Source organism: Lagenorhynchus albirostris, chromosome 9 (genome assembly GCF_949774975.1).
Source record: "Lagenorhynchus albirostris chromosome 9, mLagAlb1.1, whole genome shotgun sequence".
Lineage (NCBI taxonomy): Eukaryota > Metazoa > Chordata > Mammalia > Artiodactyla > Delphinidae > Lagenorhynchus > Lagenorhynchus albirostris.
The window spans coordinates 22,078,584-22,093,685 of record NC_083103.1 but is presented as its reverse complement, the minus strand read 5'-3'; the positions used below and the strand labels follow the sequence as shown (position 1 = coordinate 22,093,685).

Genomic DNA, 15,102 nt, shown 5'->3' with positions numbered 1-15,102 from the left:
CTGTAACTGTAGTACATTTATGTTGACCATGTTTTGCAGTTTTTTGTTTCTTTTTTTCTTTTTTCCAGTACACAGGCCTCTCACTGTTGTGGCCTCTCCCATTGCGGAGCACAGGCTCCGGACGCGCAGGCTCAGCGGCCATGGCTCACGGGCCCAGCTGCTCCGCGGCATATGGGATCTTCCCTGACCGGGGCACGAACCCGTGTCCCCTGCATCGACAGGCGGACTCTCAACCACTGCGCCACCAGGGAAGCCCTTGCAGTTTTTTTAAAAAGCAGCTCTGGTTTTAATAATCACAGTGCATAGTTGATGATGACTCCAGTGTTTTGTCAAAATGTTTAAAGAGACATATTACTTATTAGTTTTAAGCAGACGTTTATAATTGAATTCTCAATTAGTGTCATCAGTTCAAGAAAGTAAGACCGAGTTTAAGATTTGTATTAGAAAATCAGCATGCAGATTTTGGTTTTGTTCATTATCAGTGAAGACATTATATTTTTGACATTATTGTGGATAATGATAAGAGGCTGACTTTCAATCTTTGGTATTTCAGTTTCTTTGTGAATATAATTAATTTATACTGGACTATTTGTCTAAAGGAAAAATGCTTCTTCCTCCTTATCTGTTATGTTTCCATCTTTTTTTAGGTTACAAAAACACAGATATAAATAATTATACTTGATTTTCTGTTAATGCATTCATTCATTTATTCATTCAGTAATCCTCTGTGTCTTGTTATGATCTGAGTTTCTTGTTTTAGATGCTAAGGATTCAAAAACAATTAAGATATAGTTTGTGTTCTCAAGCACTCATTGTCTCACACACACACATACACACACGTACACATACACACACACCATTATTGTTATGATTTTGTGCTTCAGGTAAAGTGATTAATTTCCATTAAGGTTGCCAGTTTTACCAACTTCAGCTTAAAATGCTTTGGAAATTGAAATGAATCTACTGTGATTTTATGATTAACTCTTAAATAGGACTTCGTATTTCATTCTTAAAATACCTAGGATCCAGATTCCCTAGAATCCAGATTTACCTGTTTCTATATTACCCCATAATAATAGCTTTTTACTCAACTGCCATATTTATCTACTTTAACCTATTTTCTTATGTCGAGATCAAAGATCTTGTTTCTGATTTTGATGTGTAATTTTGTTTCTTTTTTTCTTTATGCTGTTCTCATTTCACTTTCAATACTTCGTGCTTTTAGCATTTTATTGTTCTTTCAACATATATTTGAAAAGAAAATATCCTGTCATCTCAATCTCCCTTTCTCCCTTCACACTTGTTAATATTTGAATTAAATTCCCCCTTAGGTAGAACATTGTGTGTCTGAATGTTCTGGACAAATGGCTATGCCTGTGGCTTTATAATCTGGTGGTGGTCTAGTCTTTGATTGTCCCAAACTCTTAGTTTCAAAACCTCTGAATAGGTTTCAGTTTTTCTTAGGTTTTAATAATCTTAATACTCATGAGAGAGTTTGACCTTCTCTTATTGATAAGCAGCTGACATTTGTTAGGTACTAGGTATTATGCTTAGCACTTTACCTGGGTCATCTCAATCTTTGTAATTACCTAGTGAATTTCTTTTTTACATTTTTATTTTTATTATTCTTAACTTACAGATGAGGAAACCAAGGCTTAAGGTTAAGTAAATTGCTGTTATGGACTAAGTTGTGTCCCTTCAAAATTTATCTGTTGCAGCCCTAACCAGTAAGGCAACTGTATTTGGAGACAGAGCCTTTTAAGAGGTAATTAAGATTAAATGAGGTCATAAAGGTGGGGTCCTAATTCAGTATGACTGGTGTCCTCATAAGAAGAAACACCAGGGATGCCTGTCCACAGAGAAACCACCACAGGAGGACACAGTGAGAAGGCAGCCATTTGCAAGCTAAGGTGAGGGGCCTCAGGAGAAACCAGACCTGCCTACACCTTGATCTCAGACTTCTAGCGTCCAGAAGCGTGGGAAAATACATTTGTGTTGTTTCAGCCACCTAGTCTGTGTTATTTTGTTATGGCAGCCCTAACAGAATTGCCTAAGGTCATGTAACTAGTTAGTGATGACATTGCATTATGGGCCTAATCCTCGTGGCTCCAGAGCCCGTACCCGGGCTGCCTTCCATACAGCATCGGGCAGTTCTCAAGGTCTGGGATTCACTGGCATGTGGATAATGTGAGCCATAGGAATGGATGTGCTTCCCCAAAACACTTACACTCTGTACTTCTCCAGAGTGTAAGCTCCACGATGGCTGATTGCTTGGGGGTTTTGTTCACCATTATTATTCTAGTGTCTAAAGCAGTGTTTGGTAATGTAGAATAAATCAATGCTTAATAAATATTTGTTGAATAAATGAAACAAAAAGAAAATAAGAGAATGAAGGATGTCAGAAACACAGATAGGAGGGCCTCAGACCAAACCCTAAAGAACATACACATTTAATGGCTAGGCACAGTAAGAAGAGCCCACCAAAGGATGCCCCGATGTCATGATGCCCCGAGTTTGGATTTGATATACTAGCTAACTGGGAACCATAGTAGAATTTCAACACACACACACACACACACACGCACACTGCAAGTGATTATGAAAAATAGAGGCAAAAAAGGAGAGAAGCAACTAGAGTCAGGGAGACTAGCTTAGCTAGGAGGCTGAGCAGAAATGCATATATGGTTGCAACAGACTCCACTAGGGCCATGGAGGAGGAAATGGAAAGGAGATAGGGCCGATGCAAGTGAGAGTGACAGTACCTGGTAACAGGTGACTGACGGAGGATTAGGGAAAAGAAACCAAGATGAGTCACAAGTGTTTTACCTGGAGATCCTGAGGCCCACTGAGGCCAAGTGACTTGTTCAAAGTTCTCATTTCAGGAGCCTTTTATTTTTTCCCTTACTGAGCGTATGTTCTGTCAAGAGCTCAGAATCTTGGGCTGGGACTTGGTTTATACTTCTGGACTGATACATTTTGAGTTGTCAGTTCAGCCAAAGGAATATCACCACTCACACTTGACAACTTCTGAAAAATGTAATTAAAAATGAAACTGGTGACAGCACATAAAACAGCATGTTTCCGAAGTTGACATATCATTTTGGTCCCCAAAGCTATTTTGAATTTGAACATTAGAAATGCATCTTTAAACTTCCAAAGAGGGACAAAGAGTCTTTTCCCCATCTGAAGAATGAATTTAAAATCTGCTGTAGAAAAATACCGCAGAGAAAAATAGAGAAAGCAGCTGGCCCTCTTACCAATTTCAGAGCAGAAAAGGAATTTCAGTAGAGCATAAAAACAGCTTTCTCTCATAAAGAAAACACAACAACAAAAAATAATCCTCGCTGTGCAGCCTTTTGCAGTTGTTTTCTGTCTAGTATTAGATAGAGACCAGCGGGCTTAGCATTGTTTTGACACCCTTGCGACTGGCAGATTGCCTGCCAGCGGAAGTTGGAAATGAACTGACCAGCTTTATGCTTCCAGGTGGCACTTAAGCCACATTTTCTGTGCTGTTGTTATCAGTCATTTAATTCCCTGCTGAATATTGAGCGGTGTTTTTAGTTCACAGGCCATTTGCAGTGTCTTTCTGTTTCCTTTTTTACGTTAGCCACATTAAGAAAAAAAGGCAACTTGGGAAGCACTTTTGCAAATGTGAGTTTAACAGTAAAGTGCATTATTGAAAATAGCAAGTACAGCAAGTAGCAGTAAACTTGCTTTAACTTAAGATATAGACCACTGGGATGTTAAATTCAAGAGAAATTTGTAGAAGGCATCATATGAGGACTTGGTAATAAAAGCAACTAGGCAATTAAAAAAAAACCCCACCTAATTAACCTGGTATCACAGGAGAGAGTTATTGATTGATTGATTGATTTTTTGGGGGGGGTATTGTTGAAAAGACTAAAAGGAGAAGAAAAAAAGCTCATGGTTTTATATTGATCATACATTTAGTAGCTATCTGTATGTGACTTATTTATCACAGAATAACATCAAATATCACATAGAACACTGAAGGAGGAAAAAAGTATTGGATGAAGTGAACTACTTTATAGCAGAGTCCTTTGGAAGAAGCATCATCAGCTGTTTAACCTTTTCTTTCTCTTTGGGGGACCAAACTGTCCCCCAAACTGTCATTAAGCAATTTTCATTTGTTTCTCTATTTCTTTTGTCATCACTAAATTACTTCTCTTCGGGAACAAATTGACAAATTATGAAACACAGAAAACTGCTGGTTCAGTTGCAGAAGGAAATTTCCCCCTCTCAAATTATGATAGATTTTGAGCTGATCAAGCCATTTTGTTTTAGAGATATTACCATAAATCTTCAGCCGCAGTTGTTACAATTCATATTAATTTTACACATGAATATTTGGTCCATAGATAGTCATTTGTCTTCTCTGCTGTAGTTTAGGTGTAATTGGATAAGGAAAGAAAATGTATTTAAGTATTTACAACATTTTGAATTACAATCATTACATTTATTTTCGGCAGTGTTTTTAACACATATTTTCTTGCAATAAATATCTTTTCTAGTGTGTTTTCTCAGTAAAACACACATAAGATATTATGTGAAGTTTTAAATTTGACTTATGTCCAAATGAATCATTTTATTTCTCTCTTTATAACTTTTCAATACACACACATATACATATATATTATATAGTATATTTTATATGTACATATAAATTCGGTGAACTTTCTTAGGCAAATGGAATTTTGAACTTTTCCAAAACACAAGCAAAGAATTACTGGTAGCCAAAGAAACTTTTAAGATGGTTACTATCAACCTTTAAGTAGCCAATTTAAACAATATTAAGTGCATGCACATTTGTTTCATATGCATTTTTCTTTAATTTTTACTTACTGTTGTCAATATGTTGTTATACTTGATGGAAAAGAGTAAATTACTGGACTTGAAACTGAGGTGGTCATAAGATTGTGTCCTTTGATTCAGTGAATGGGTACATAGTCACATCTGGATGGTTTTAGCAAAATGTTCTTTCAGCCATAGAATAATAATATTTTCTTTGAAACGGTCAGCTAAACACAAAGGGATACAAACAGGAAACTTTATTTTAACCGAACTCATATCTTCCTTATATGAAAATCCAACCACAATCAGTCTAGTATGAGATTTTTTTGTGTCTTTTTTTCCTTCCTATTTGGATTCATTCCAGGTGGGATAGATTGAAGTGAACACTATAGTTAGCTTACTCTTTTTGCAGCCCATTGCTCCCTTAGCACAGTGAGGAACGATTGTACCATTTTCATGTTCTTTCCGGACTTAGCCTGCCTTTGTATTAGTTTTTGTAGCGTGTGAATCCCTGATTAGAAAAAAGGGATTGTGAATCAAGTACCATTTTCTCTTTTTTTTCCACCTTCTCCAAATTAGGCTTTGTGTGACTTATAGCCAGTCATCTAATTTCGGGGTATTGGGCTTAGTCCCTAATTGTAGTGTCAATCCAGTTCTTGCTAATGTTGAGGTCATTTCTGTATTGACTGTATTCCTGCTATAATTCAGGCATTGAGCTAGAATCTGGGAATACAAGATGAATGAGACAGAAATATGTTGTTCTTATTTATTTCTGTGTGCTGGGTGTTCCAAATGCTCTAGATGTGTGAAGGCACAATAGCAATCTATATGTCTGTAGACTACGTACAGTTACAGGTTGATTGCTCAGGCAATGCATAAAACACTATCTAGAATATTGCCTTTGGTTTTTGAGTCTCAATTTTAGATTGAATAAACACTTAATACGAGTTAAGAAAAGAGCAATAAGAATACTTAGAACAGCGGATTTAAAGACTTTTTCTTTTTTTTTTTACTTCAGGGTTTTTTTATATTCAAGGGATGTCTTGGAGCACTCTGAAAAAAACGAGGGAGTGTGAAAGACATGTATAATTTAAGTCTGTTCTTGCATTGCTCTCATATGCCAATGTACAAGTCCTATATTATTACAAATTTATATAGAAGAGGTTATTCTACCTTTTAAAGTTTGAAAACTTCTAGGAAGCATTTATTTATAAAGGAGACAGAAGAAAATTACTCCAGCTTTCTCCAACCTATATGAATAAAAGAGGTTGTCTTGAGTAGATGCATCTTTGTGTAGGCAGGCAGAAGGGCATGATCTCAAGGTGAAGGGAAATTTCTTAGGTTGGAGGAATTTAGTTTTATGAAGAATTGAGTATACTGCCCTTATATTTCTTATTTTGTTGTGGGCAGGACCAGTGTAATGGAAAGGATGCTTTTCTAATGTAGGATTCAGAAGACCTGGTCCAGGCATTTATTAACTCTTTGAGACTGCTGTCCTGCCACTTACTCTCTCTGAATCTATAAATCAGGGATAATTCTGTCTGCTTGGTGTCTCATGGTTATGGAGAGAATCAGATGAAATATACATGAAGATACTTGATAAGTTTTAAAGATTTACTCAAGTGTTATGACAATGGGGACTATTTATTATTTAAAAGAGGAACATCAAGGTTAAATATTAAAGAAATCTTGATTATACAATATAAAAAATGTAAAATACTGTCTACAGTATTTTATATTTTTATAAAATTTTATATATTTCAGTATAATTTTCCACACCTCTTCATTGAAGTAGTTAAAACCAATTATGTGCAGTATGTATTGTGTAGTATCTATGTATAGTGTGTATTGTATAGTGTAACACTATACAATGCAGGGAATAATCCTACACTGGCCTCTGGTGGATGCACTAAATAATATGTCTACACATAACCTTCAGGCAAAGGTATTTATGTGCTTTGACAAAGATGAGGTATCAGAAACTTCTTTTTAATTCTGAATTTTTAGATTCTGCTCCACAGAATCTTTACTTGGGACTCTTACCTTAAGTGTATGTAAAGATCACCTGGGAGATGCTTATTAAAATGCAGCTTCCTGGGGATCAGTCCCCCAATTCTGAATTACTAGTTCTAGTGTGCAGCCCAGGAAGCTTGACTTTCAGACCAGCTTTGAGAAACACCCTAAATGAGATTAAGGAGGGGCGAGGGAAGATGGATGAATTCATCAAAATTCTGTGCTTTTGGGCTTCCCTGGTGGCGCAGTGGTTGAGAGTCCGCCTGCCGATGCGGGGGACACGGTTTGTGCCCCGGTCCGGGAAGATCCCATGTGCCGCGGAGCGGCTGGGCCCGTGAGCCATGGCTGCTGAGCCTGCGCGTCCGGAGCCTGTGCTCCGCAACGGGAGAGGCCACAGCAGTGAGAGGCCCGCTTACGGCAAAAAAAAAAAAAATTCTGTGCTTTTGTATATATAGTATTTCTCTAGGAATAAGTTCCATAGCTTTCATGAAATTGTCCACACTCTTCACCCAAAGTGTAAGAACAATTATTTTACTTTAAATATAACTTTAGTTTAATGTCATCATTTTATATTATTTAAAAAAGATACTTTGACAGTGAAAAAGCATGACATGTTACAGGAATGATTTTTTAATTGAAATATAGTTGATTCACAATGTTGTGTTAATTTCTGCTATACAGCAGAGTGACTCAGTTATACACATATATACGTTCTTTTATATTCTTTTCCATTATGGTTTATCCCAGGATATTGAGTATAGTTCCCTGTGCTATACAGTAGGACCTTGTTGTTTATCCATTCTATATATAGTAGTTTGCATCTACTAACTCCAAACTCCCAGTCCATCCCTCTCCCACCCCACTCCCCCTTGGCAACCACAAGTCTGTTCTCTATGTCTGTGAGTCTGTTTCTGTTTCGTAGATAGGTTCATTTGTGCCATATTTTAGATTGCACGTGTAAGTGATATCATATGGTATTTGTCTTTTTCTTTCTGACTTACTTCGCTTAGTATGATAATCTCTAGTTTCAAAAAATATGGAACGTTTCACCCATTTGTGTGACATCTTTGTGCAGGGGCCATGCTAAACTTCTCTGTATTGTTCCAATTTTAGTATCTGTGTTACCAAAGCAAAGCACTACAGGAATGGTTTTACTTTGATCTTGCTAATCTGATACAGAGGCTAGGATATAATAGCTTACAGAATTTTAGGGTGGGCTTTGGTTCAGCATATATTCTGTCCCAAGTCTGAAGGATTATAGTGCATGTGTCTGCAGGCCAAAGTTACCCAATCACAGGGAAATCTGTCTACTTCTACTGTTGCCAGAAGAGTATCTGAGTATTTTGCCATTAGCGAGTACACAGGCAAGAGACTTGGGAGACCACCTGGGCTATGAAGGCATCTTGTTGCACGTACTTCTAGGAGATGGCCCTCCAATAATTTTGTGCTTTTGGTAACTTTTCTGCTCTGTATTTCATACATGAGGGTACTTTGTAATTTTAAAAAATGTACTCAAGTGTAAAATTTTATGATTGGGGTAACTATGATTTAAAAGAGGGACCTCAAAGTTAAATATTAAAGGAAACATGAATCCAAAATATTAAAAAATGTAAGTGTAAAATATCATATATGTATATGTATATTTTTCTTTGGTATTTCTAGGAAAGACTTCTTAAGGAGGAAGGAGATGCATGTATGTGTTCTCCCTGGATTGAGGGTTTGAAGAAAATGCTTTTCACCTTTACAAATGAATGTTTATTTTTTTGTTCATGGTAGGAAAATTAGAAAATACAGAGAGGCACCAAAACACATGCATATACAGATATACAGCAAAACAAAAAACATACTCTTTCTGCAGCAGTAAAATTTTTAACTGCTCTGTGGTCATTCAGAATGAAGATTACATTTCTCATTCTCCCTTGCAGTTGGGTATAGTCATTTGACTAAGTATGTGCCAGTAAGAAGTGAGGGGAACTGATATGTGTAACTTCTGGGTCAAATCCTTAAGAAACGTGCCCTGGACTCTTTTAATTCCATTTCCCCTGGCAGGAACTAGGCAGTCATTAGAGCAACTCCTTAGACCCAAAGGTAGAAGCCATGTGCTGATTCCTGGATTCCTGGGTCATCTCATGGAACAGAGCCTGTCTACCTGCCCTAAACTGTTACATGAGAAATAAAATACTTATTTCAGCTGCTCTATTTTGATGCCTCCTTGATATAGTAGCTTAAACCACGCCTTCACTAGTAACAGAGGGAAATAGACGTCCAGGCTTCTTTCTCTTTCTTCATACTCTTGCTTGGAGCAAGGGTGTGGTGGTGCTTCATGCTGGATTATGTGGAGAAGGGTCGTGTTTTAGGAACGGCAGAGCAGAAAGATAGGAGGAGCCTGGGTTCTAGGATGACTTTGTGGAGCAGAGCAACCATATTAGCCCTGAATTATCTACACCTGTACTATTGCATGAGTGAGAAATAGACTTCCATCTTGTTTAACTGATTGTTACTTTGGGTATCTGTTTCATGTAGGCAAACCTATATCTAATTAATAAAGCCATAATCCCGTGTCTTAGAGATAAACCATGAGTGTATTATATGTCCTTCCTGAATTTTTCTGTTGATTAATTTGTATATATGTATACAATTATTAGTTAAGAATATAGACTTGTTGACAACCAGGATTTGAACCTAAGCTCTGCTACTTCCAAATTAGGTGGTCTTAGGAAAGTTATTTAATATCTCTGAGCTTCAGTTTTATTATCTATAAAATGGATGTAATAGGCTCTACCTCATAGGCTGATTCTTAGAATTAAATAATTATAAAACACACATACACATAGATGTTTGTTTATATTAATAGTACCTGAATTATAGTAAGGGCTCAACCTAATAGTTTCTTTCATTTATATATTCAGCAAATTTATTATAATTATTTTGTAACAGTGTGATCATACTATATACTCTTTTTGTAACTTGCTTTTTCATATAACCTTATGTTATAAACATCTTTCCATGTCAATAAATTTGGTTATTTAACAGTATTTTTCATGACTGCATTGTATGTAATCGTATGGATAGGCCATTATTTATTTAGCCATCCTTTTTGTTGAACACAAGTTATTTCAAATTTTTTGCTTCTATAAATGATGTTATATTGCACATCCTCATTCATACAGTTAATGCTCGTTGAACACCTAGTATGTGCGAAGTGCTGTTCACATAAGTGAACAAAACAGACAAAGATCATTATCTTCAGGGAATTTGCATCCTGTAAGGGGGAGACAGACAACAAACAATAAACACAACAAATAAGAAAAATATCTGTGTTAGAAAATAGTAATTTCTCTGGGAAAGAAAAATAATACAGTGCAGCGTATGGAGGATCATGAGTGCTGGTAGCAGGGGTGTGAGGTTGCAATTTTATGTAGGGGGATTTGGTTAGGCCTCCGTGGGAAGGTAAACTCCGAGTGAGGATTGGAAGGAAGAGAGGGAGTTAAGCCTGCAGAGACTTGAGGGAAAAGCATTTGAGGTCAAGGGAACAACTAGTGCAGAGGCCTAGTGACAGCAGTGCCTGGCCTGGTTGGGGAATAACGAGAAGGCCAGAGTGACCAGAGTGGCCTGAGCAGGGGTGAGAGGAGGAGAAGCTGAGGTCGGGGGGTGTGGAGGTGGGGGTGGGGGATGAGGCATGGATAGCCTCGTAGGTCCTTGTAATGACTTTGGCTGTATTAGTAGTAGTATTAATTTTTGGTAGCTACATTTTTGCACCCTTCTCATTTGTGGCCTTTGGATAAATTTTTACACATGGAAATGCTCGTTCAAAGATATGAAAAAATGTAAGGCCTTGATTAAGTAAAACTTTTCAGGGGAATAGGTCAGACATTTTTGGCTTTGTAGTGAAATCTTTGCCCACATACTTAATTATTTTTTTGGATACATTCTTAGACATGGAAATGCTGGCTGAAAGATAAGCAGAATGTTATGCCTTTGAGTGAGTAACAGTTTTAAGGGGATAGATTCTGTTTCTCATAGGCAGAAGTCATGTCCTTTAACCTTCCCAATTCCTAGTCTTCCAGCCTAGCGTGGTGCTAAGCACACAGTGAGCTCACTGGGTGGAGTGTAGTGTGTCAGTCTACCTTTCAGTCTTAATCATTACATGTCCTTGGGAATGGGGAAACAACATTTTCCCTTTCAGGAATTGTGAGTAAGTTTCGGATGGAGAGGTCCCTATTCTCCTTAGGCTTACATTTTAGTGGGAAGAGACAGAGCATGGACAATTAAGAAATGTAATTGCAGATGATTTCAGATACATTTGGAGAAGAAAACAGGATCATGTTTCTAAGGCTGTGACCATATGAGACGATAAGATGATCAGAGTTGTAGCGTCAATTACTATATGCATTTTTCCCCTTGCTGGGGTGTGAAGGGAAGCTGGAACTCTGTGGTTGGCCTTTGTGTTGATTTCAGCATGTCGTGGCACCGCGTGGAATTGGATTAGTGATGGTGGTCTTTGGATCCAACTCAGTATTAGAATCAAGGGGGTACCAAATGTGGAAACAATCCAAAAGTCCATTAACTGGTGAATGGAAAAACAAAATGTGGTCTATCCAGATAATGGAATAGTTTTTGACAATAAAAAGGAGTGAAATACTGACATATACTACAACATGGATGACCCTCAAAGATGTCATTCTAAGTAGAGAAGTCAGGTACAAAAGACCATGTATCATATGATTGTATTTATATGGAATGTCTAGGAAAGGCATATCTTTAGCTATAAAAAGTAGATTAGTGGCTGCCTGTGTTTGGCAGTAGGAACGGGGAGTGGCTACAGATGAGTACCTGGGACTTTTCGGGGTGATGGAAATGATCTAAAAATGTAACTGTGGTGATGGTTGGACAACTCTATATATTTGTTAAAAATTATTGAATTGTACACTTAAGTGAATTCTATAAATACACCTCACTAAAGCTATGGAGAGGTGGAGCTACTATTCACGGATACCTAGATCCTTACCTGAGTGCTTCACTGGGTGAGCATATGGCCTCGTGACTCTGGGTTTGGCTGAAGAACTAGGAGGATGCTGCTTGTCATAAATATTTCCTATTAAGAAAATAAACCATTTGTGCATAGCCTTGAAATTTTTAAGTAGATAAGGACAGTGATACAAAAAGAAACAAGATCCTACTTTGTGTAGACAGTGTCACCCTGTTGGGCATTCTGGGAGCTCAGGGAAGCTGTGCTCAAATACGCTGCATCTGCTCCCACGCTGGACCAGCTCCCTTCTGTGGCCTTGACTAAAGCAGTTGGGAAGATGAGTTTATATTATGGGATGATATGTGTGGCCTCTTTGTACCAACATGTAATCCATTTGACAGGTTGCAAGCATGCTGTAATGTCTACTGCCACCATCACAGAGATTGTTTAGTTGTTGTTGTTGTTTTTAAGTTATCTGGGGCATGCCAAATTAAACTAAAATAATAATACAGATTGCCATGGGAAGATAAGGTGAACATTCTGAGATATCTAGAGGGAGGAAACATAACCGCTTGGAGATAGTGTCTTCATTTCTGTTCTAGAAACACAAAAAGAACCCACATTGTGAGCTGTTTTCTCGTTTCTTAAATCCATCGCTGAGGCTCCCTTTACTTCTCACCTGGATTGCCACAGTAGCGCCATACTTTCTAGTATGAAAGTATCTGAACCACTCTGCCGCCTTCCATCCATTTCATCTTAGAGCACAGCTCTAGTTATGACTCCCAAGGGCCTTGGTGTAGTACAGAGTTTTTGTCAAGCCCTGCAAATAGCGGCCCTTCCATGCATCGCAGAATATGTGTTCCTGCCTTCCTGGAATACATGGTGGTTCTTCCTCAGGCCCCACGTGTTCCCACCTTGGGAGCTTTGTTTGTGCAGTTTTCCCTTTGTGGGATACCTCCTCACAGGGCTCACCTGCTGAAATCGTAGCCGTCTTTCAAAGCCCGGCTCAGACTCCCCATTCCTATATGAAGCCTTCTGTGATTCTCCCAAACCAATTGCGATTTCACCCTTCTCTAACTTTGTGTTCCCTTATATCCTCTGCGTTAGTTGTGTTCTATTTGGGTGGTTTGCATACCTGGCTAAACTTCTTAGTTCGTAGACTCCATAAGGGCGGGGACTGGGTCTTACTCATCTTGGGTCACTTTGCACATAGTTGATGCCCATGATACAACCTGTGGGTTGAATAAGTTGCATAACTCAACTACCACTCAGCTTTTCTCCCTGAAAATAAACTTACAGCAACTTTACACTATCCTCACTTCTTTTTTTCTCTCTGTTACGTGCCTAACACTGGACATTTCAAAATGTCAACTTACTGCTATTGTGTGCCTCATCTTAGACTTTTGACACACTTTTTTTTTTTTTCTGAGCTAGGTTTGTGCATTTGTGTCTTGGCAGCTGGAGAGCTATGTCTATGAATAATGAGTCAATTATCATCCAGCCTCGGGGAAAGTACAATTATTCCTGACTGGCCAGGCTAAGGTAATCCTCTCCTCCCTGTGCCCTTTCCAGTGAAGAACATGAAACAGTTGGAATTCAGACCACTGCAAAGGGAATTTAGACAAAACATTTGTCTGCTGAATTTAGCTTCTTTGGACTTATTCTGATTTATGATTGATTGGTTTTTAAATTGCTTATTTAATCCTAAGGACTGTCGCTCCAGGGGAGGCCATATACCAAGGAGTATGTGATTAAGAAGCAGTGGAGTGAAGTAGTTTGGCTGGGCAGATGAAGGGCAAATTTTGTCCAGAGCAACATTGCTTTAGGCTAGGAGTATGATATGAAAATCACTCCCCTGACTTTCAAAGGACCCACTCTTGTTATAAGCATGATTGCTTATGCCCTATGCTCTTGGCAGGAGGTTTTTGGCAACTACCCAGTGTTGCACAGAATTTCCCCCCCATGAATGTTTCTTTCCTACTTAACAACATATTCAGTATCTCTTCACAACTGAGAACATGCTCTTGATTTGTATTTCTGTTGACCATGGTGCAGAAGAACGGACACTCAGGTGTTGCTGGGAGAATTAGGTCATGAATTCTGATGTTGGTTGTGTTGATCTGTGAGAACTTTCCTGTAAAGTGTAAACTTTCTTCTAAGCTCATGGACACTAGTCTGGCCTTTGAATGGATGAATTTGAATTTTTAAAAAGTTTCTTTCAAAACCGAGTTCTCTGAAACTGACCGCTTTCATCTGGAAGATGTACAGTCAATTTACGATTGGTGTTTAATTTATCGAGGCGTCCATAGTTTCAACCTTTTGCAGGAGTGTAACCTTTTTCTTTGGCCTGAAATTAGACATTGTAGGTGTAGTTGGTGACCTTGTAAGGGAGATCTGTTGGAAGCTTGTCTGTTTGGTATCAAAAGAAAATTGAAATTCCATTGCTTCAGAATAATGAAACCTTTAGCAAAAAACCTTTGTTTCATGTGTATTGAAGTTTTGACTCAGAAATGCCCAAAGAAACACTCTTTCAGGTCTCAGTAACCGACTTGTTCTCTGAAATATTGCTGTTAGATTTCCAAAGTGTGTTATGTCTGGCACTTATTTCAAAGCAAGGAACATTAGGGATAAGATGAAAAGGTAGAAAAGGACTCTGATGAGAAGCAGAAACAGAAGAAGATGAAACGCACACTTGGGTGGCATGTTTGGATGGCCACCAGGATAACTCTGGGAAGCAGCATCTGGCACTCTAATCAGGCTTTAGGCCACTTCGGATTCTGGGCTGTGCCAACATCTGCCGTTTTGTCATTATCATATTGAAAAAGAACTTCTTTCCTATCTTCTGCTGCCAAGAGATTTTTTTTGTTTTTTGCTGTTTTTTTAAAAAATGATAAAAGCATTTGTAAGAAGCACTTCGGGGCCTTTGGAGTGAAATAGTACTTTCTCTTGTGAAACTGCTTTCAAGGTTTAGAAAGGAGTCTGAAACTGTAGGTTCAGTCAGAGAGGGAACAAGTTCTTTTCTGAATCTTTCCATATTTTAAAAATGAGAGCTTTATGTTTATGAAAGGACGAAGTTTTGAAAGAGTAAACAAGAAGTTGTGTTAGATCTGAGACCTCAACCATCGCTCCACATCAGCATCAGAAGCTGGGACTTCATTACATTTTGCTCTTTATTTTGAAGGAGTTTCATCTGGTTATTTGTCAAATAACCTGGTGTTTTATTGGAAATGGCAGAGGAGCACACTGAGTGATGATAAGAACAAACAGAACTTGTCCTTACGGAACATCTGTTCTTCCCAGACATCACT

At 38.2% G+C, this 15,102-nt stretch overlaps 1 protein-coding gene and 1 non-coding gene across 3 annotated transcripts in view; one reads left to right on the top strand and one right to left on the bottom strand.

Annotated features, from left to right (window-relative positions):
* The window catches only part of IFTAP (intraflagellar transport associated protein), a 59,344-nt gene that overhangs the window by 19,228 nt on the left and 25,014 nt on the right, over positions 1–15,102 (top strand). The gene's annotated exons all lie outside the window — the stretch shown is intronic.
* Positions 7,856–7,963, bottom strand: LOC132526642 (U6 spliceosomal RNA). Its single transcript, XR_009542633.1, has one exon. It is a non-coding gene; the product is annotated as a U6 spliceosomal RNA (small nuclear RNA).